The 22,269-nt window shown below is 36.3% G+C and overlaps 1 protein-coding gene across 1 annotated transcript in view; it reads left to right on the top strand.

Moving 5' to 3' along the window:
• The window catches only part of RTN1 (reticulon 1), a 243,797-nt gene that overhangs the window by 194,551 nt on the left and 26,977 nt on the right, over positions 1 to 22,269 (top strand). The window lies entirely within an intron of this gene.

The raw sequence follows: 22,269 nt of genomic DNA, 5'->3' as shown, positions 1-22,269 counted from the left end.
AGTTTTCAGCATATTCACAAAGTTGTGCAGCTATCACCACTATCAAATTTCAAAACATTTTCATCACCCCAAATGAAGCCCTGTACCCGTTAGTAGTCACTTCCCATTCCCTGCTTCCTTCAGCTCCTAATTGACTTCCTATCTCTATAGACTTGCCTAATCTGGACATTTCATATAAACGGAATCATAAAACATGGGCCTCTATATCCATCTTCTTTCCCTTAGAATAAAGTTCTCAAGGTTCATCCATGTTGTAGTGGGTATCACACTTCATTCCTTTTTATAGCTGAATAATATTCCATAGAGTGGATATGCAACATCTTGTTTTTCCATTCATTAGTTGATATGTAGTTTATGGTTTCCATTTTTGAGCGGTTATGAATGGTGCTGCTATGAATATTTATGTACAAGTTTTTGTGTGGACATATGTTTTCAGTTACCTCAGATATATACTTAAGGAGTGGGATTGCTGGGTCATATTATAACTCTATGTTTAACTTTTTGAGGAGCTGCCAAAATGTTTTCCAGAGTGGCTCCACCACTTTACATTACAGTGATGTACAATGGTTCCAATTTCTCAGAAGCCTCACCATGGCCCTTGGTATTTTCCATCTTTTTGATTAAATACATTGTAGTGGGTATGAAGTGACATCTCATTTTAGTTTGATTTGCCTTGACCTAATGATGGTCACATCTTTTCATGTGATGATTGGTCATTTTTTTCATATGATTTTTTTTCACGTGATGGTCATACTTTCTTTGGAGAAATGTCTATTTAAATCCATTGCCCATTTTTAAATTGAGTTGTCTTTTAGTTGTTGAGTTGTAAGCATCATTTTTCTATTTTGGATACATATCCCTTGTCAGATAAAAGATGTACAAATATTCTGTCCCATTCTGTGGATTGTCTTTTTTACTTTCTTGATAGTATCCTTTGATGTGCAAACATTTTTTTCTTTTTTGAAGTAAAAAAAAGCATCAAACTTGGTGAAGTCTAATTTAACCTATTTTTTGTTCCTTGTGCTTTTGGTGTCATATCTAAGAAACCTCTGCTTAATCCAAGGCCATGAAGATTTATGCCTATGTTTTCTTCTAAAAGGTTTCTAGTTTTATCTCTTTGGTCTATTTTGAGTTAAATTTTGTATATGGAGTAACATAGGGGTCTAACTTTATTATTTTGCATATCCAGTTGTCCCAGCACCATTGTTGAAAATACTACTCTTTTCCCCATTGAATAGTCTTGGCACCCTTGTCAAAGACTAGGTTGACCATGTAGGTAAGGGTTTATTTCTGGACTCTTAATTCTGTTCTGTTGATCTATATGTCTAGTCTTACAGTACCACACTGTCTTGATTACTGTAGCTTTGTAGTAAGTTTTGAAATCATGAAGTGTGTTTTTTATCACCTTTTTCTTTTTCAAGGTTGTCTTATCTATTCTGGATCCCTTGCATTTCCATATGAATTTTAGGATCAAGTTGTCAATTTCTAGAAACACACACACACACACACACACACACACACACATATACAACCTACCTGGGATTTTGACAGGAATTGTGTTGAATCTGTAGATTAATTTAGGGAGTGTTGCCATATTAACAATATTAGCCATCCAATTTATAAACAAAAATGTCTTTCCATTTAACCTTCTCCTATTTAATCCAACAGTTAAATTGTTTAATTTCTGGGCTTCCCTGGGGATGCAGTGGTTGAGAGTCTGCCTGCCGATGCAGGGGACATGGGTTCGTGCCCTGGTCCGGGAAGATCCCACATGCCGTGGAGCAGCTGGGCCTGTGAGCCATGGCCACTGAGCCTGCGTGTCCGGAGCCTGTGCTCCGCAACGGGAGAGGCCACAGCAGTGAGGGGCCCGCATACTGCAAAAAACAAACAAACAAACAAAAATTGTTTAATTTCTTTTAACAATGTTTTGGTTTTTTGGGGGGGGGTTTGTTTTTTTTGTTTTTTTGTGGCCTCTCACTGTTATGGCCTCTCCCATTGCGGAGCACAGGCTCCGGACACGCAGGCTCAATGGCCATGGCTCACGGGCCCAGCTGTTCTGCGGCATGTGGGATCTTCCCGGACCGGGGCACAAACCCGTGTCCCCTGCATTGGCAGGCGGACTCTCAACCACTGCACCACCAGGGAAGCCCTGTTTTGTTGTTTTTAGAGTATAAGTTTTGCACTTCATTTGTCAAATTTCTTCCTAAGTATTTTATTCTTTTTATGTTACTGTAAATGGAATTGCTTTCTTGATTTCATTTTTGGATTGTTCACTGCTAGTGTGTAGAAATACAATTGATTTTTTATACTGATCTCATATCCTGCAAACTGCTAGACTTGTCTATTACCTCTAAATATTTTTTGATTCCTTAAAATTTATATATTCAAGATCATTTTGTCTGCAAACAGAGATAGTTTTACTTCTTTATTTCCAGTCTATATTACTTTTACTTCTTTTTCTTGCTGCATTGTCCTGGCTAGAATCTCCAGTACAATATTGAATAGACGTTGCCAGAGCAAACATCCTTGTCTTGTTCCAGATCTTAAGGGGAAAGCTTTCAGTTTTTGCCACTATGTATCATATCAGCTGTGAGTTTTTTGGTGACTCCTTTTTATCAGGTTAAATATGTTTCCTTCTATTTTTAGTTTGTTGAGTGTTTTTTATCATGAAAAGGTGTTGAATTCCTCAAATGCTTTTTTCTGCATTAATTGAGATGATAGTATGGTTTTTGGCCCTTATTCTGTTAATATGGTGTATTATGTTCATTGGTGTATTCTATTGCTTGTTTTAACCCTGGGATAAATCCTGTTTAATCATGATGTTTCTTTTTTATATATTGCTAATTCAGTACTTTTTAAAGTCAGTACTTTTTTAACAATTGTTTCTTTAATTAATTTATATATTTATTTTTTGCTGCATTGGGTCTTCGTTGCTGTGCATGGGCTTTCTCTAGTTGCAGCAAATGGGGGCTACTCTTCCTTGCAGTGCGCCAGCTTCTCATTGCGGAGACTTATCTTGTTGCGGAGCACGGGCTCTAGGCACATGGGCTTCAGTAGTTGTGGCATGAAGACTTGGTAGTTGTGGCTTGCGGGCTCTAGAGTGCAGGCTCAGTAGTTGTGGCACACGGGCTTAGTTGCTCTGCAGCATGTGGGATCTTCCTGGACCAGGGCTAGAACCCGTGTCCCCTGCATTGGCAAACGGATTCTTAACCACTGAGCCACCCGGGAAGTCTAGTTTATCAGTATTTTGTTGAGGATTTTTGCATCTATAGTCATAAGGGATATGTTCTGTAGTTCTCTTTCCTCATGATACTTTGTCTGGTTTGGCATCAAGGTGATATTGACCTCATAGAGTGAGATGGAAAGTTTTCCTATACCTTCTACTTTTTGGAAAAGTTATGAAGGATTGGTGATAAGTCTTCTTTAAACGTTTGGTAGATCAGCAGTGAAACCATCTGAACCTGAGCTTTTCTTAGTGAGAAGTTTTAAAATTACTAATTCAATGCATTTTCATCTCAATCTATTAACATTTTATATTTCTCTTAGGGTCAGTTTTGGTAGCTTGTGTCTTTCTAAAAATTTGTCCACGTTATCTAGGTTATCTAATTTCTTCATCTGCGGTTGTTCATAGTATTTCTGTATAACCTTTTTAATTCTGTAAGTTTGCTGGTAATGTCCCCTCTTTCATTCCTGATTTTAGTAATTTGAGACCTCTCTTTTTTTTTTCCTTTTTCTAGCTAAAGCTTTGCTAATTTTGTTGATTCTTTCAGAGAACTAACTTTTAGTTTCATTGATCTTCTGTGTTGTTTTTCTCTATTTCATTAATTTTTGGTCTAATCTCTATTACTTCCTTCATCTGCTTGCTTTGGGTTTAGTTCTTCTTTTCTAGTTTCTTAAGGCAGAAGATTAGGTTATTGATATGTTCTTTTTAAATATAAAAAGCCTTTCCAAAAAAAATAAATAAAAAGCCTTTCCCTCTAATTTTCTTTAGCTATACCTCTAACTTTTGGTTTTATTTTCATTCATTTCAAATTATTTCCTAATTTCCCTTGTGATTTCTTCTTTGACCCATTGCTTATTTAGAAGTGCATTGATTAAATTCTACATATTTGTGAATTTTCAAGTTTCCTTATGTTATTGATTTCTAATTTCATTGCATCATCGTTGGACAACATATATTGTATGATTTTCATCCTCTTAAAATGTATTGAGTCTGTCTTATGGCCTAATGTATGTTCTATCTTGGGGAATGTTCCACGTGCACTTATCAAGAATATGTATTTTGCTGTTGTTGTATGGTATGTTCTACAGATGTCAGTTAGCTCTAGTTAGTTTATAGTGTTGTTCAATTCTTCTTTCCTTGTTGATATTCTATCTAGTTCTATCCATTGTTAAATGTAGGGTATTGAATAATAGTTGTCCAACAACTATTATTGTTTGTTTATTTCTCTCTTCAATTCTTTTAGTTTTTGTTTTATTTATTTTGGAGTTCGGTTGTTAGGTGCATATATATTTATAATTTTTGTCTTCTTGATAGATTGCCATCCATATATGTTATAAACTCAACAATACACTGTTATGATTATTGCTTCACAATCTTATGTCTTTTAAATAAATGAATAGAAAAAGAAGAAAGATAAATTTATACAGTTTGTTTTGTTCACCCATATATTTACTCTTTCTAGAACTCTTTCTTTCTGTGGATTTTAGTTGCTGCCTAGAGTAATTTCATTTCTACCCGAAAGACTTTCTTTAGTATTTTTTCTAAGGCAAATCTGCTACCAATGAATTCTCTCTTTCTTCATCTAGGACTATATGTCACCTTCATTTTCAAAGGATAATTTTGCTGGATATAAAATCCTTGGATGACAGTATGTGTTTTAGCGCTTGAAGTCATTCAGCTTCTTTCTCATCTCCATTGTTTCTGACGAGAAGTCAGTTATTATTAGTATTGATACTCTCCTGTATGTGATGAGTCATTTTTCACTTGCTGTTTCAAGGTTTTCTCCTTCTGTCTTTAACTGTTTGATAAAGGTATGTCTAGGTATAGATCACTTTATATTTAAACTATTTGAAGTTTGTTGATCTTAAACCTGTTGATTAATCAAGTTTTAAAATCAAATTTGGGGATTTTTCAAGGATTGCATCTTAAATATTTTTCTGTCTCTCTCTCCCCTCTTTCTCTCCAAACTCCTATTATAGATATGTTGGTACACTTGATGTTGTACCATAAGTCTCTGTGGCTTTGTTCATTTTCATTTAGATTTTTCCTCCACTCTTCAGGTTAGATCACTTCTATTCATCTATCTTCATGTTCAATGCTGTCTTCTGCTATATTACATCTGTTGTTGAGTTCATCTAGTGAATTTTAATTTTTAGTTATTGTAGTTTTCATCTCTAGAATTTCCAATTGGTTCCTTTTTAGAGTTTCTGTGTCTTCATCAATTTTTCCTTTTTGTTGAATCATTGTCATTTTATTTGTTGCAAATTCTTTAAAGTATAATTTATTTTATTCTTTAATTATATTCATAGCAGCTGCTTTGAAATTTTTGTCTGCTAAATCAATATTTGTTCTCACTCAGAGTCAGTTTTTATTGATTGCTTTTTTCTTGATTATGGATCACAGTTTCCTGTTTCTTACATGGCTAATAATTTTTTATTGAAAACTAGTCATTTTGAGTCTGACTTTTTAATTGAGAGTTTGTGCCATTGTTTGGATTTTTCTTTTGGTTTTGTTTTTAGTAATTTTCATGGACTTAATCTGAGTTTTCTCTCTCCCCCATTGTATGTGGCCACTGATGTTTCTGCTCTGTATTATTTTAATTTTTAAAAAATCCTGAATTCCTAAGTATTCCCTTTGTGTCTGCAGAGTTCAGCAGACAGCTAATGATTGGTCAGAGTCTGTGCTCTCACATCTCAAGTCATCAGTAAAGCTTTGAACTGCAACCAATGGATCTGTGTACGGGCTGAGAAATACATTTAAAGTTCAGACAGGTTTCACCTCTTTTACTGAGAACACCTCTGAGTGTGGATTTTTCACCCTCCAGTCTAAATCAAGTCAAAAGAAGCTGTTCATTTTCACAGAGTCTCACCTTGGTAACAATAGGGTGGGATGGGGATAGAAGAAGTCCCAGTTGAACACACAACAAATTCCCACTGTTCTTACCCAAATATTAGCAGTTTTTCATGTATAAATGCTTCTCAATTTGTTTTTGTGTTTGGCTCATTTCAAGAGCTGTGAAATGGTTGTCTTTGGCAAGTTTGTCCAATTTCATAGTTGGTTTTGGGGAAGATAATTTGCCAGCTTCTTTACTCCACTATTGCCAGAAGTTATGTTGTATATATCCTTTTTCAAGTTGAATTTTTTTACTCAATATTCTGTTTTCAGAGTTAGGTATGCTAATTCATGAAATCCTAGTTTATTCCTTTTAACCACTATATAAGCTTCCATTGTATGAATAATCACAGTTTATCAGTTTCCCTCCTGAAAGTATTATAGACATGGCTATAGTGAACAACTTTTTTCATATCTTCTTGTGCACAAGTTTGAGGTTTTTTCCAGAGTAGATAACCTAGAAGTGGAATTACTGGGTCACAAGGTATGGATATCAGCTTTACTAGAAATTGCCAAATTGTCCTACAGATCTAGCATTATATGTGTTGCTGTTTCTGTATCTTTACCAAAAACATTTAGTAGTATCAAACATTTAATTTTTTAAAGTTTCAGCAATGTAAATATTTCACAGTGGTCTTTATTTTTATTTCCCTGATTACTAGAAAACCACACCTTTATTGTGTTTATTGACTCAACGTATTTCCAGTTATAGGAATGGCCTATTGTATTTTTTTCCTATTTTCCTGTTGAATTTCTTTTAGTATTGATTTGAAGGAGTTCTTTCCCTGATGCATTCTTCTAGTTTGTCGCTTTCCTTTCTACTTTGTTTATATTTTCAATTGTCAAACTTGAGGGTTTTTAATATAACCAAAGCGATCACAATTTTCCTTTTAAATTTGTAATGTTTCTACCTTACTCGGATATTGTAAAGCTATATTCTTTTACTTTTTCTAAAAATTTTATTTTTAAACTAAGTCTTTAAACCATTTGTTATTTATTTTTATATATAGTATAAGTTAGAAATTTAATTTTGTCTTTTTCCAGATGGCTAGCCAATTATTCCAGAACCCTTTATTGAATAACCCTTCCTTTACCACTGAATTATGTCACCATATCAAATGAATTAATATCTGTAAAGTACTGAAAACATTGCCAGACTATTTTATAGGTAGTGGTAACAGTAGTAGTAACACTTCTACTACTGTATCAAAATTTTACATATACATGGGTCCATTTCTAGGTTTTCTAGTTGGTTCCATGGGTCTATTTAACTATTGCTTACCAATATTATGCTGTTTTTTTAATTATAATATTTATATGTCTTGATACCTAGAAGATGAGAATCTTCTTTTTCCTTTTTGCCTTCTTTCTCTTCCCCTTCTTCCTTTATCATTTTCTCTTTCAAAATTGTGCTGTTTTTGGCATTTTCCTCTTCCACATGAATTTTAGGATAGTTTGTCCAGTACTATGTAAAAGTTTTTTGGAGTTTTGATTGAAATTGCTTTGAATTTACAAAATGATTATAGGGAGAAGTTCTGTCTCTGCAACAGTGGGTCTTCCTAGCATGAAATATCTTTTTATTTAAGATTTCTTATGTCACTTAAAAATAGTTTTATACTTTTCTCTTTAAGTTTCTACAGAATTATATGTACTCCTAGTAACCTTATATATTTGTTACTCTTATGATAGGTAACCTAAACATAATATTTTCCAAGTGACTTTGCTATTTTATAGGAACACTATTTTTGTATATTGAACTTGTGTCCAGCAATACACCATGATTTAGCTCAGTTCCTGGTTGAAATGATGTGATCAACCCAGCTTCTTAGCAAAGGGAGGGTGAACCCTTTTTATGGGAAAATAAAATCAGCTGTCAGTCTTTATGGTTCTTGTGCACACAATATCCATTATACTATAAAAAAATTTGCTAGACATGTAAGAGGCAAGAATATGTAACTGATAAACAAAAAAGGCAATAGAAGCAGACCCACAGATGATCTGGATATTGGCATTAGATAAAGTTTTTAAGTAACTATTATAAATATATGAAACAAGATGGAGAATTTAGGCAGAGAAGTGGAATTTATAAAAACAAAATCAAGTGAATTTCCTATAACTGAAAATTAAAATTCTGAAATTAAAACTTAATTGGCTACATTTAATAAGTCTTTGGACTTATTAGAAGACAATTAGTGAACTCAGAGAACTCAATAGGAAATATTCAAAATGGTAAATGAAGGGAATAAAATATGAAAATAACAGAACAGAGTATTAAAAAGTACGCTGTATAAGAACATATAAAGATACAATAGTTTGAAAGTAAAGGGTGGAAAAAGCTATGCAAACACTATCATGCGAACACTAATATGCAAGTATTATGCAAACACTAATCAAAAGAAAGCTGTTAAAGATATCTTCCATATTAGCTAAACTAGACTTTAAGTCAAGGAGTATTATTAGAGATAAAGGGGGAATATTTCATAGTGATAAAAGAATCAATTCCACTGTAAGACATGATAATCTTAAATTTATAAGTGCCCAATAACATAGCTTCAAAATATATAAAGTAGGGCTTCCCTGGTGGTGCAGTGGTTGAGAGTCCGCCTGCCGATGCAGGGGACGCGGGTTTGTGCCCCGGTCCGGGAAGATCCCACATGCCGTGGAGCGGCTGGGCCCGTGAGCCATGGCCGCTGAACCTGCACGTCCGGAGCCTGTGCCCCGCAACGGGAGAGGCCACAACAGTGAGAGGCCCGCATACTGAAAAAAAAAAAAAAAAAAAAAAAAAAAATATATATATATATATGTATATATATAAAGTAAAAGCAGACAAAATTGAAGGGAAATACACAAATCAACTTCAAAGTTGGAAGTAGTATTTCTTTTCATATTTGACAGACACATAGACAAAAAACTAGTGGGGAGCTAGATTATTTGAATAATACTATTAACTAATATGATCTAATTGACACTTCCCCTTGAAACTTCAACATATACGTTCAAGTCCACTAGACATATATATCAAAATACATCATGTTCCAGGCTCTCAAGCAAGTCTCAACAAATTTAAATGGATTAAAGTAATACAGAATTTGTTCTCTGACTACACAATAATTAATCTGAAAATAAACAGTAAGGATAGTTAGAACAATCCTCAAAATTTTACAGTTCTATATAATCAATAGATCAAAGAAAAAACTCACTTTCCAATGCCTATTGAAAAACAGTTTGAACAATAATATTGATATAATGTATCAAAATTTGTAGGATGTAGCTACAGTGTTTAGACGGCATTTTATACTTTTATTATTTTTTTTTATACTTTTATTTTTTATAATATTTGTTTATTGCTGCATCAGGTCTTACTTGTGGCACGCCCTTCATTGCTGCATGCGGGATCTTTGTTGTGGCATGCAGGATCTTCTTAGTTGCAGCATGTGGAATCTTTAGTTGCAGCATGTGGGATCTAGTTCCTGGACTAGGGATCGAACCCAGAACCCCTGCATTGAGATCACGGAGTCTTAGCCACTGGACCACCAGGGGAGTTCCCCAAGAGGGCATTTTATACTTTTAAATGAAATACTAGAAAAGAAAAAATGCTGAATATAATCTAAGCTTCTATTTTAAGGAGCTAGTAAAAGAATAGCAAATGAAAGTTAAAAATAAATAAATAAATAAATAGACGGAAATAGAGAGCATATATACAAAAGAGAAGACACAACAAAGTAAAATTTTATTCTTTAATTCATTATATTGATAAACTTCCAACAAAATGATCAAGAAAGAGGAGAGAAAACAAAATGTAAAATATCATAAATGAGAAAAGAAACATGACTATGACTCCTCCAGATTATTAAAAAATTAAAAGATGATATACATAATTTATGCCAATAAACTTAGCAATATATTTTAAATAGACAAATTCATTTGAAAAAAACTGACCAAAATTATCATAAGTAGAAATTAAAAATCAGAATAATCTTACACTATTAAAGAAATCTGTAATTAAATATCATCTCACAAATAAAACTCCAGGTCCAAATGGGTTCCCTGGTGAATTCTTGCAAACATTCCAAAAAGAAATAATATCATCTTATATAAACTCCTTCAGAAAATATTGGTGGGATTAACGCTTTTCAACTCATTTTGTGTGGCCAGTATAACCCTGATGCAGAAACTTAAGAAAAATATTATAAGAAAGGAAAGGAAGAGACCATATCTCTCATGAATATAAATATAAAAATTCTACACAAAACATTAACAAATTGAATCCAAATTGAACAGCAGTATATAAAAAGGATGTCACATCAGGGCCATATAAAGTTTACTCTAGGAATGCAAGTTTGGTTTAACATTCAGAATTCAATCCATGTAATTTATATATTAACAAAATTAAGGAGAAAACCTATGTGATCATCTCACTAGCTTCAGTAAAAGCATTTGATAGAATTTAGTACCTGTTCATGATGAAAAATCTCAGAAAACTGGTGCCAGAGGGAATTTGCCTTATTCTGATAAAGGATAGCTAAAAAATTCACAGCTTGTATCATATTTAATGGTGAAATTTTGAACACACTTTCCCCTTTAATTCAAGAAAAAGACAAAGGATAGTCCCTGTTACCACCTCTACTGAACAGTATACTAGAAGTCCTAGCCAAAGCAGTAAGTCAAGGTAAAGAAATGCAAGTATAAAAACTGGAAGGGAAGAAATAAAACCATCTTTATTCAGAGAAGATATGCTTATATACATATAAAATTCAAAAGAATCTACAAATAAAATTAATAAGTTAATCTAGCAAGGTCACTATTATAAAAATTTATTAACCTGGTATAACTTTTTCCATTTCTACTTAGAACATTTCTGTATCAGTATGTTTTAGGACTTTCTTTTGAAAACATCCTTTGACTACATCTTTTTCATCCAATGTGAAAGCTTTCATCATTTTTAGTTGGCATTCTTTAGGTATATTTGGAAGTATTTTTAATACTTTGTGCTTTCAATTTACTAGTTATTTTCTTTGCTTCTAATTTTTCCTTTTCCTGATTTCTATTTGATTGAATTAATTACCTTGCTTATACATTTTATTCATTTGGAAGTTACATGTTCTAGTTATTTTCTTTTAGTGGTGACCATTAAATGTTGGACACATAAATCTGACTTTTTCGTAGTCTAAATATCTCTATCTTCCTCCTGAACAAATACTAGGATCTTAGAATGCTTTTACTCTTGTCACTCCTTCCTACCTATGTTCTATTTTGTCTACTGTTTTACTTTTACCTTTCTTTTATAACCCTCCCCTCAAATTAGCCATTACTGATGTTTATGCTCAGCATTCTTTCATGCATGTCACTTCTTCCTTTTAACTGAATTTAGGTTCAGTTTTCTTCTTTCTGGAGTACTATCTATGATAGATTTTTCTGCAGAGTCTGCCATTAGTAAATTCTCTCATTTCTTTCATATTTGAAAATCCCTGTATTAGTCTTTCTGGGTATAGAATTCTAGATGACGGTTATTCTCCCTCACTACTTTGAGGACATTATTTCATTGTCTTCTGGCTTCTATTAATGAAAAGATTGCTGTTCATCTTACAGTTTCTCTGAGGTAATCTTTTATTTATGTCTGCTTTGAAGATTTCTCCTTATTTTTGATGCCCTGCAGTTTCACTATGATGTGGGTCAGGGTATTGATTTCTTACTTGTCTTGCTCAGGGCTAGAATTTATGTCTTTTATCAATTCTGGAAAGATTCTCAGCCAAATTTGGATAAATTATTCAACTTCCCATGTTACTTCTCTCCTTGAAACCCTGCAGTGTCTCCCTCATCTATTGACAGTATTACTACTCAGGCCTGTCACAGTTTGGCCTCTACACATTTCTGTAATTAAGTTTCCACGTCTGACAGCCAGGAAAGCCCATCACTCAAACTGGTGGTACATTTCTTGTTCATAACTCAGTTTAATTATCACCTATTCTCTGAAGGCTTTCCTGAAACCTCTGCCACTAAACACTCTCTGTTTTGTGTATCCACTCTTTCCTGTTCATACAGTCCACTGATTGCATTTATCTATTTATGTGTAAATCTTCCCCCCAGTAGACTCAAATTCCCAGTGGGCAGTTCCCTTTGTGTTTACAGAGACAGGCACTTAGTATGGGCTCTATAAACCTTTGTAGATTGAATGAATCAATCAATCAAGAAGATGAAGGTAAACACTATCTACCTCATAGGGATCTTGTAACAACCAAATACACACCATGTGAAAATAAAAAGTGCTAATCTTTTATTTGAATTGAAGACAACTTATGCATTGTTTTGGTACAGTGGGTTATGTAACAAACTGGTTGTTCCTTTAAATTTCCTTATTCCATATGGCATAGAGCAGAGTTCTTAGTGTTCTTTGATCATAATAAAGTTTTTTTTTTTTTTTTTGGTTCTGTGCCTTTTCTGCCAATTGCTATACTTCTCAGAGCCTAAAAAATCCAAGGAGTTCTATAAGATGCTTGATATAGTTTACTGGGTATTATAATACATTCTGTCCTAAAAACTCAGTGCATCTGTGAATGCTCTTCCTCCATAGATCTTAATGGCTTTCTCCTTTATTCCATTAGGTGTCTGCTCTAATTTTACCTTACGAATTAGCCCTTCACTGACTCTCATTATAAAACAGCAAATTTCCACCCCAGCCCCTTCTCTGTCCTCTTTTACCTCTTTATTTTCCCCAATACACTTCTCCACAAGTGAAATATATATTTACCTCTTTTATTATTATCTACTCCTCCCATACACACTAGCATGTAAACTTCTTAAAGGTAGGAACTTTGCTTTATGCTTAGATCAGTGTCTAGAATACAGTAGGTTCTCCGTATTTCTTAAATAAATGTGTCAGTGTAGGTACCATTGAGTCTCATCAGTAAAAATCCTGATGCTTAGTAAGCAAAAACAATACAGCCACTCTGGGCATGGCAGCCTTCAACGTTCATCTTGATCTGGGATGAGATTATAAAACTTGGCTATTTTGCTTTTCCTTAGTACAGACTAATGCACGATTTCATCCTGAAAACTAAAGAAATCACTTCCTTTCCTGGCAGTACCTAAAGCAAGTTCTAAGCTGGCTGCATACAAAGCCCGTCTGTTCTCTCCTGGTTTAAAGACAGCGGCAGTTCCTGCCTGCTTTTAGTAAGCTTTATTTTGCTTTCTGTTTTCTTTCACTGCTTAAGGACAATTTACATATCTTTTCTACCCATTCTATCATTTTGATCTTGCCAAGAGCTTTCAATTAATATTTTGTGGGCACTTGTGCAAAGAAAGCACCCATTTACAATGTCTATGAGAAATAAATTCTTATTATTTCATAGAAACAAACATCTAAAGCTATAACTCATTTGTATATTATGAGGGAGAGGTCCAGAGATACTTATTTGCTGAAAGCAAAGCCATATAACTAAAGTTTGTAACACAAGTGGGTCTAACACCCACATCCCCAGTCATTCTTCATACTCTTTTGCCTGATTTTCCTTTAATAAGGTCATTTTTGTTTCTCTTAATTACCTGTGCATTAATCAAAAGCCCCCAATTCTTATTTTACTAGTGTGTGTCTTTCTGGCATCAGACATCTTACCTCCTCAGTCTTCAACTGTCAAACTGCTATATTGATTTTTCGGATGTCATCAAGCTTCTCTTTCCAGATTGAGCATGACTGAAAAGAATGTGGTCTTTCAGCTAAGCTGACATTCCAAGGTCAACTTTGTGGCCAGTGTAAACTCATGGCCCAAGAATTCTGACACAGCTACCCTCCACCTGAGGGAGAGTTTGCCTCTCTGCCTACTCTTCTTTGCTAGGGACGTGCTGCTCCCAGCTTGCTGCTCAGTACTGACTGTCAGAGCCACACACTGGCTCCAGTAACACTGAATACTCAACCACTGAAAATACCTGGGTTTTCGTCTTATTTGTGGTTTCCTTTGCTGTGCAAAAGCTTTTAAGTTTCACTAGGTCCCATTTGTTTATTTTGGGGGTATTTGTTTTTTAGGCATTTGAAATATTTATTTTCCATCTTTCTGTAATTGGGGATTTTCAGGTTTGTTTCTTTTTTTTATACAGCAGGTTCTTATTAGTCATCCATTTTATACACATCAGTGTATACATGTCAATCCCTATCTCCCAATTCATCACACCACCCCCCGCCCCGCCACTTTCCCTCCTTGGTGTCCATACGTTTGTTCTCTACATCTGTGTCTCAGTTTCTGCTCTGCAAACCGGTTCATCTGTACCATTTTTCTAGGTTCCACATATATGCGTTAATATATGTTATTTGTTTTTCTCTTTCTGACTTACTTCACTCTGTATGACAGTCTCTAGATCCATCCACGTCTCTACAAATGACCCAATCTCGTTCCTTTTTATGGCTGTGTAATACATATATATGGAATCTAAAAAAAAAAAAGTGGTTCTGAAAAACCTAGGGGCAGGACAAGAATAAAGACGCAGACATAGAGAATGGACTTGAGGACATGGGGAGGGGGTAGGGTAAGCCGGAACGAAGTGAGAGATTGGCATGGACATATATACACTACCAAATGTAAAATAGATAGCTAGTGGGAAGCAGCCACATAGCACAGAGAGATCAACTCGGTGCTTTGTGACCACCTAGAGGGCTGGGATAGGGAGGATGGGAGATGCAAGAGGGAGGATATATGGGGATATATGTATATGTATAGCTGATTCACTTTATTATAAAGCAGAAAGTAACACACCATTGTAAAGCAATTATACTCCAATAAAGATATTAAAAAAAAAAAACACCTGGGGCACCTTCTGTACTGAGGCTGATGTCTGTGGCTGTCATTGGACTGTCAGTGCCTCCTAGTGGCCAAGGTTCCAAAGGATTCCAACTGAAAAGTGGCCAGGACAGGAACAGCCCACCTGGCAGCCCTTTCTCTCTCCTTCTGAGTCTTGTCCCCACCTATTTGCAGTTTGTCCCAGCCCCACATCATGCAGTGAGAATTCATCATCACGTACCAGTCATTTCATCATTTTGCTGACTGAATTCCCAAATACGACCATGATGATGAAAAAATTGGGAGGCGGGGGGAGGAAGAGGGAGGAGGGGGGAGGGAATATAAATATAACAAAAGTCACTAGCACCTCTAGAGCAGGTCAGTTTGAAAAGTGCTGTGAAATAATGTGGTCACTGTTCTTCCTTCCCATCAGCCCCATGGGAGCTCCGACAAGCCCACTCTTGTAGGAGATTTCAGATGCCCAGAAGTGCCAAATCATCCTTCTGAAATCCTTCTTTCTTAAGCTTCCTTAAGAATAATTTCAGATGTGTTACAAAGATATGCAGAGGCTTAGCTGGTTTCTCTGAAGGCTTTTATTCTAGAAAGAACATGCATGATCATAAAGATCATATTTTAAAGTGTATATGGTTCATAAAATGAAAGATAAATCATGTCCACAAGCATAACCTTGAGATTACTGTCATTAGGCTCTTGCTGGCACAGGATGTACAGATGTAGATTTGGGTATGGGAAGGAATGGCTCTGTAAACTGCAGAGGAATTGTGGAGGCTCCACTTCTCCATGAGGGAGAGAGAAATTCTGTGTAACAGATAAGGCCATGCTACAACAGATGAAGTGGGAACTCTTCCTTCTATATACCCCTTTGGTCCCCAAGGCATTCTTTGTCCTCATGCTATGTCTTGTCTCCTCAAGGGTCCCCTCCACCAGGACTTTCATTCCCTAGAAAATGCCTATATTCCAGTCCTTTCTCTGTGCTATTTATACCTTTTCCTCATCAAAACATACCTATCCCCCTGTCCATTCTCAACTGCCTTGGAATATAATCTGATAAAGTATTTCATGCTAAGATTTGAATAGTAGCTTACTACCTATATTTCTGCTCCTCCCATTAACATTTGCATTGTAACTGGGGACACCTGAAGCCCTTGACTCACAGGGCTTGGAAACCAACTTTATCTCCCAAATTATACACACCACCCATGCCCATCACCCCCCAGCACTCAATCTCAAATATGATGTTGTTGAGGAAGAATGCCCTTTGCTTCCCTGAGTTCTGTTTGGATGTCCCCACAACTGACCACTCTTGGGGGGTCACTGCAGTGGCTAATAACTCCGTGTGTCAGAGTCCAAAGGCTTTGATCTGGAGCCTACTGGCACCACATTCTGATATTATTTATTCATTCAACCCACAAACAGAGCTGGAGAAGAGGGGTTAACAGGAGAGGACACAAGCCCTCGGGGTTTCTTTGCAGTGATTGCGGCTTTGCCAAGGAAGGTTTTGGATAGCCGTGGACTATTCCAAAAGAGGGAAAGAATCTGGCAGTTGTTTGGAAGACGTCAAGCAATTAAAGTGTGACTACAATGTAAAGAATTGGGGGCGGGTGGAGGGGGGAAGGTGAGTGAGCGCTGCGGCAATTAGGGGACATGATGCCGAAAGCCTGAGATTTGTACTGCCATCAACTATGTCTTATCCAACAAGTTTCATGGGTTTCTAAGACATTTCTAGAAAAAGCACCATGCCATGCCGGGCAGGAAGTCCCAGAAACAGCCCAAGTGTTGTACTCTCATCCCTACCCTTGGCCCTTTCTCCTCTTTCTCCCAAACTTCCCACCCCCGTCAGCTTTTGTGCCTTCCGGGTAAGAACCGGCTTCACCATCTCTCGGGCAGCGAGCCTACGCTCTCGCCTCTAGCGGCGCCCGCATCCCCGAGCGCGCAGGCCGACCCGGCACCGCGCCGCGCTGATTCGCTGCCTCGGAGACTGCGGTGCCCGCGACGCGCCCGCCCCTCGCAGCGCACGCCGGCTGGTTCAGCCTCAGTCTGTCTGCAGCCGCGGCCACCGCGAGCAGCGCTGCAGCCGGGGCACCGACGCCTCAGTGCTCGCTCGGCACCCCCGAGGACAGCAACGGCGAGCCCCTAAAGCGCGCACGATGCAGGCCACCGCCGATTCCACGAAGATGGACTGTGTTTGGAGCAACTGGAAAAGTCAGGGTATTCTCTTTATTTCAGTTGTGCATGCCTGCGGCGCACGGGAACGCCGGGACCCAGACTCGGCCATTGTGCATCATTTCACCTGTGGGACCTATGCATGCTTTATACCCAAGCGCTTTCTGATGGGGGGAGTAAACTTGTTCTGTCAAAAATCAAAGTGGATGGTGTTTGATTTTTGTGGGGGTTTCCCCTTGTCCTGTCTTTTTAAAAAAAAAATCCCCCACCCCCACCCCTTTGTTTTCTTGTTGTCACGCTAGTATTTTAAATAATGCATCTTTTGCCTCCTCCTGGAGCTCTTTTGGGATCCTTTAATCATTCAGTACTTGTTTAATCTCTTCTTATTCCCGGAGTTAAAATGCTTTCTTATTGTTCCGTGCATCTCAGTGCATTTAATTTATGCCTAAAAGGTTGAAATCTGGTAGAACCATTAGCTGAGAAGGCTGTAGTGAGTGCATCCTTTTAAGAGGGACACACCCATTTCAGGCTTATTATTTGTGGTCACAGAAAGGAAACTGGAAATGCAGAATAGCTCTCGAAATCCTGAAAATATGATGGCGTAGACACATATTAGGATGATTCACTTTGAAATATTTCAGGGTTTTTTTGTCTTTCATTGGGGTAACCTTTAACTACTGTTTATTAATAATGGGTATATGTGGAACAAATGGAGGGAAATTAAAAAGCAGTGCCAGTTGCCCTCTGGTATAACAGATTTATTTTGAAACAGTCCATATTAGCACTGGGTGTGGCCACCCTCCAGCCTCGCTTGGATTGCTTTTCAGCCATTTTTATTCAGCCTCATACTTCACACATCTCCATCTCTCCTTTGTTACATTAAGATTCTCTCCTTCATCTTGCTCAGTGTGAGATTACTAGGAGAAAGAGAGACTTTGAAAGAAAGAATTATGTGTTGTAAACTTGGATGTTTGTAATATGAAGTGTCTTTTAATATTTAACAAATATGGTTCTGAAGAAGGTGCGTTTGACTTAACCTGCAGGGTTGCAGCATCCCTCAGGGGGCCAAGAATACACTGGAGCAGAAGCTGATTTTTTTTTTTTAAACCTGGCATCTTCCTCTTGTAATGTTATATCATAGAAAGAATGGGATGTCTTTTAATCTTTAATGCCCCAAGGAGTTTTTCTTTGGTAAATCTTTTAAGCAGAGAAAAAGTAAACATGAACCTCAGAATTAAGAACATATTTTCTCTGTCTCTTATTTGTTGGTTGGGCGGCTAAGACATAAAATACAATAGTCTAGTTCAAATTATGTGGGCCTATTGGGAATACAACTGTCAAAAGTAAGTAAATGGACCTAATAAATTTAAATGCCAGGAAATAAGAAATGTATGGCCATTCAGGGGGCATAATATTAGAGAATGATGTCAACTACATGAACTAGCGTATGTTTTATACAGGAGGCAGCTGTGAAAATTCTTGGTAACATTTCATTCTTGTTATGTGTTTAGACTCAGCCAGTTTATTCCGTATACACACTCAACATACATCTATGGCTTGAAAGAATACCAAGTTTAGTTGGACATAACAAAGTTGGTTTTTAGACTATGCTTATGGATTTCCTCTAACCAAAAGTAAGTACCAAAAGTGGCAGATTTTCTGCCTTATTTGTATAAGATGTAAGACACTATTTTATCACAGTCCTATGTGTTTTGCCTCAATTGACATTCTCACTGGGGGGGGGTTTAAAAAATGTGGACATTTATAATCAAAATAACACAAAATGCCATAATTTGTCCATTGAAGACAATCGTTTTCTTTTCCACTATACAGCTGCTTACGAAGATTGATGCAGGATCGTTGAGGGTCTTTCCTACTCTGTGACCTTTGATAGTGTTCAGTACCATTGATTTCCTTTTGTCAGATAGAACAAAGCCATTATCCTGAAAATTAACTAATAACTGGATGGGTGGGTTTATAGGCATAAAAGAGAAATAATAAGTAAATTATTCCTGTTTCTCCCCACTAGGAGAACTTTCATCTAAACTAAAATCTACAGTAAGATTCTTGTTTAGCATTTTCAGTGTATCTTCTTCATTTTAGTTCCCTCATTATCAAAAACAGTTGTTCTTAACACTGGCTGCATATTAGTATCACCTGGGGAGCTTTAAAAACCATGAAGGATGCCTGGGCCCCACTCCTAGAGGTTCTGATTCAGTTGAGCCAAGCATCAGTATTTTTCAAAAACTCCTCAAGTGAATTTAATACATAATCAGGGTTGAAGCCACTCATGTGTAATAATTCTTAGCCCAATCCATAGACCAGCAGAGCAAGGTCTAGTATACAAATGATGAAATGGGTTTGATCAAGGAGCAGCTGTGAATGCAGTTAAAAGAAGTAAGTATTAACATTGTTGATAATGTCCTCTGAAGGTATTAAGAAGTGAAAGTTTTGCTTGGAAAAGGGAATAAAAGTGAGTTTCTGTTTCCTCTATGTTAAACAATTCCATGGAGAAATTTGCAGCCCATTGGATATGTCATGAAGACTGTACTGAAACTAATACAATGTGTCCTAAGAACTGTAGTATACATGCAAAAGGAACCTTATATTTATTTTACTATATATGATTTTAGCTGTAGAAAAGAATGTTTAAAGACAGACTAAAGTCCACATTATACTACATTACACACATTCTGTTTCCAGTTTAAAAAAATGATACTCATACCCAATTGGTTAATAAACCAAAGCCCAATCTACTCAGTGAAGATGAAATAAGACAATAACCTAATAAAACATGCCAATATACATGGCAATCTTCAGATTACTAAGTATTATTATTATTAAATATTAACATTTATTGGGCACTTTTACTGAGTGCTTTACTCGCATCATTGCATTTAATCTTCATGAATCCTATGATGTGTGAGTTGTTTTATTATCCCATTTTACAAGTGATGAACTGAGGCTTCTGCCAAGGCACGCAGCTGGTGATGCCAGAGGCTGGATTCAAGCCTAGGGCTGTCTTGACCCCAGAGCCCCTTGATTCTTGCTGTTCTACCATCTGCCTCCAAAGTAAATGGCTTCTTCCTCAATGGTTTTTCTAAAACTGGGAATTATCTAGGTAATGGGGGGTGTTAATAACCCATCACATTTACATAGTTTTCATTTTGCCAAACATCTTCTCATTTGAGCTTTTCAGTTTACTCTTGAACAACATGAGGCTCAAAGAGGTTAAGTGACTTGCCCAAAGTTTTTCGGTAAGTGCCAAGTTGAGTAATGAAAAGGTGACTCTGACAGCGAATCCAGAACTCTTCCTATCTCAACGCTCACTGCTGCTTTCACTAATGCTGAGTTACAGAAAGTGAACTCTCCTTTACACCTTCAAAGATATTTTCACACAGGTTACCTCTTTAAAGACAAAGCAAAATTGAGCAGTTGAGGCAGTGATCTTGACCAATTTATGCCATTGTTGTCATCATCCCCATCATCAACTCATCATTAAAAATTCTCCATCAGTATTATCCATGTGTCGGTCATTGTCCTAAACTCTTGTTACATATCTTAATCTCATATCTTCCTGAGATTATTGTGTTACTCTCATTTTATAGAGGACGAAACTGAGGATTTTAAGGCTGAGATGGCCAGTAATTTGCCCTAAGACTTAGGTGGGTCCCAAACACAGAGCAGTCTGATCCCCAAACCTACACTTGTAATCACTTTACTATACTACCTGAATCCAAATGGTACTGAGGCAGGGGAACAAAGTTTGACTAGAACTACTTATCCATATCATTTCACTTGTGCTCCAAAGATTGCTGTTTTCCAGATATCACTGTACATGACAAGTTCATGGGCAGGACAGTTGCAATGTGGGGGGCTGAGGCTAGTGGTCAGCTCCCACTTTACTGCACGTGGCAGCATTTTGTACTTACAGGTTCCCCTGCCTGTAAAATAGCGAAGGGTGAAACGCTTTCCAGAGAATATAATCTTACATGTTTCTGATTTTGTTAGAAAATAAAATATTTTGAAAATTTTATGCTGGCCTACAGTTCTCTGTGGAAACACTCTTGAGGGTAGTCTGTTCTCAAAGGTGCTAGTTCAAAATGGCCAAGCCTCCCTAAATACACAGAAGAAATGTCTGTTGTAGCCACAGGAATTGAAAGAAATGATTGTATTTTGAAAATGACATTTAATAAAGACAATTTTACACACAGACATAAAGGCAGACCAATCCCACCTTTTATCAAAAACAGCATTTTACTTGGATTCAGTATTATTAGAATACTTGTGCAAACATTACAGCATAAAAAATTTCATTTACAAACTCCCTCTCTGCAGATTCTAATGAGGTCTAATGGGAAAACTGGCTTAGCTGAGGATCTAGGGATTTTTTTTTAATGAAACAAAACTCTCATTGTACAGATAATGTACCAAACATAGGTAGTTATTACTCCATTGAAAAATAAAATTCTCCTTTTTCACAATGTATTATCATTTTCAAGAGAATCTTTATAAGGGAATATTTCAAAATTTGGCGGTAGAATAATGGCCTTATTGGTTTTCTAAAAATAATACATGCACATTATGAAAATTTCCATTTCTACAAAGAGTTTCAAATGAAAGCCACAAATCACCCAAAGTCCTACCACCTAGAGTTAATTAATGTTAGTATTTGCTGAATAGCTTCCAATATCTGTATACCATATAAAATGAGTCTGTAGAACTAGGTAGGGAACAAAAACAGCTTTTATTAAACAAGATTGTACATATCTCAAGAAGTATTTAAAATAATTTAATGGGAGAAACTGACATGAAAGAATTGCTGAACTTCAAATATATGTTTCTTTACATTATGAGCTATTCCTTACTAAAATTAAGAAAAAGACTATGATAAACATCAATAGGTTAGAATCATTTTTTATTACATGTTTTGGTTTTAGACTGTACAGATGGACTCTCTGCAGTATCTTCTTTTTTTTTTTTTTAAAGGAAGAGCCACCATGGATGAGATTGACAGAAATGCCATGCTAAATCCACATCTTCAAATCTATGGTTTTTCTCATAGTTCCATGAATTAATATTTCTTTCATTAAAAACAATAATATTCCTGATACGCCATCATGAAAGCATTAATTATGATTACCATACATCAATAGGGGTTGTGGATGAAATCTTTTGTCATATTCAGCAGGCCCTTCCTTC

Source organism: Mesoplodon mirus, assembly GCF_964341445.2.
Source record: "Mesoplodon mirus genome assembly, chromosome: 4".
NCBI lineage: Eukaryota > Metazoa > Chordata > Mammalia > Artiodactyla > Ziphiidae > Mesoplodon > Mesoplodon mirus.
Note: the sequence above shows the minus strand (reverse complement) of the source record. Positions and strands in the feature narration are given on the sequence as shown.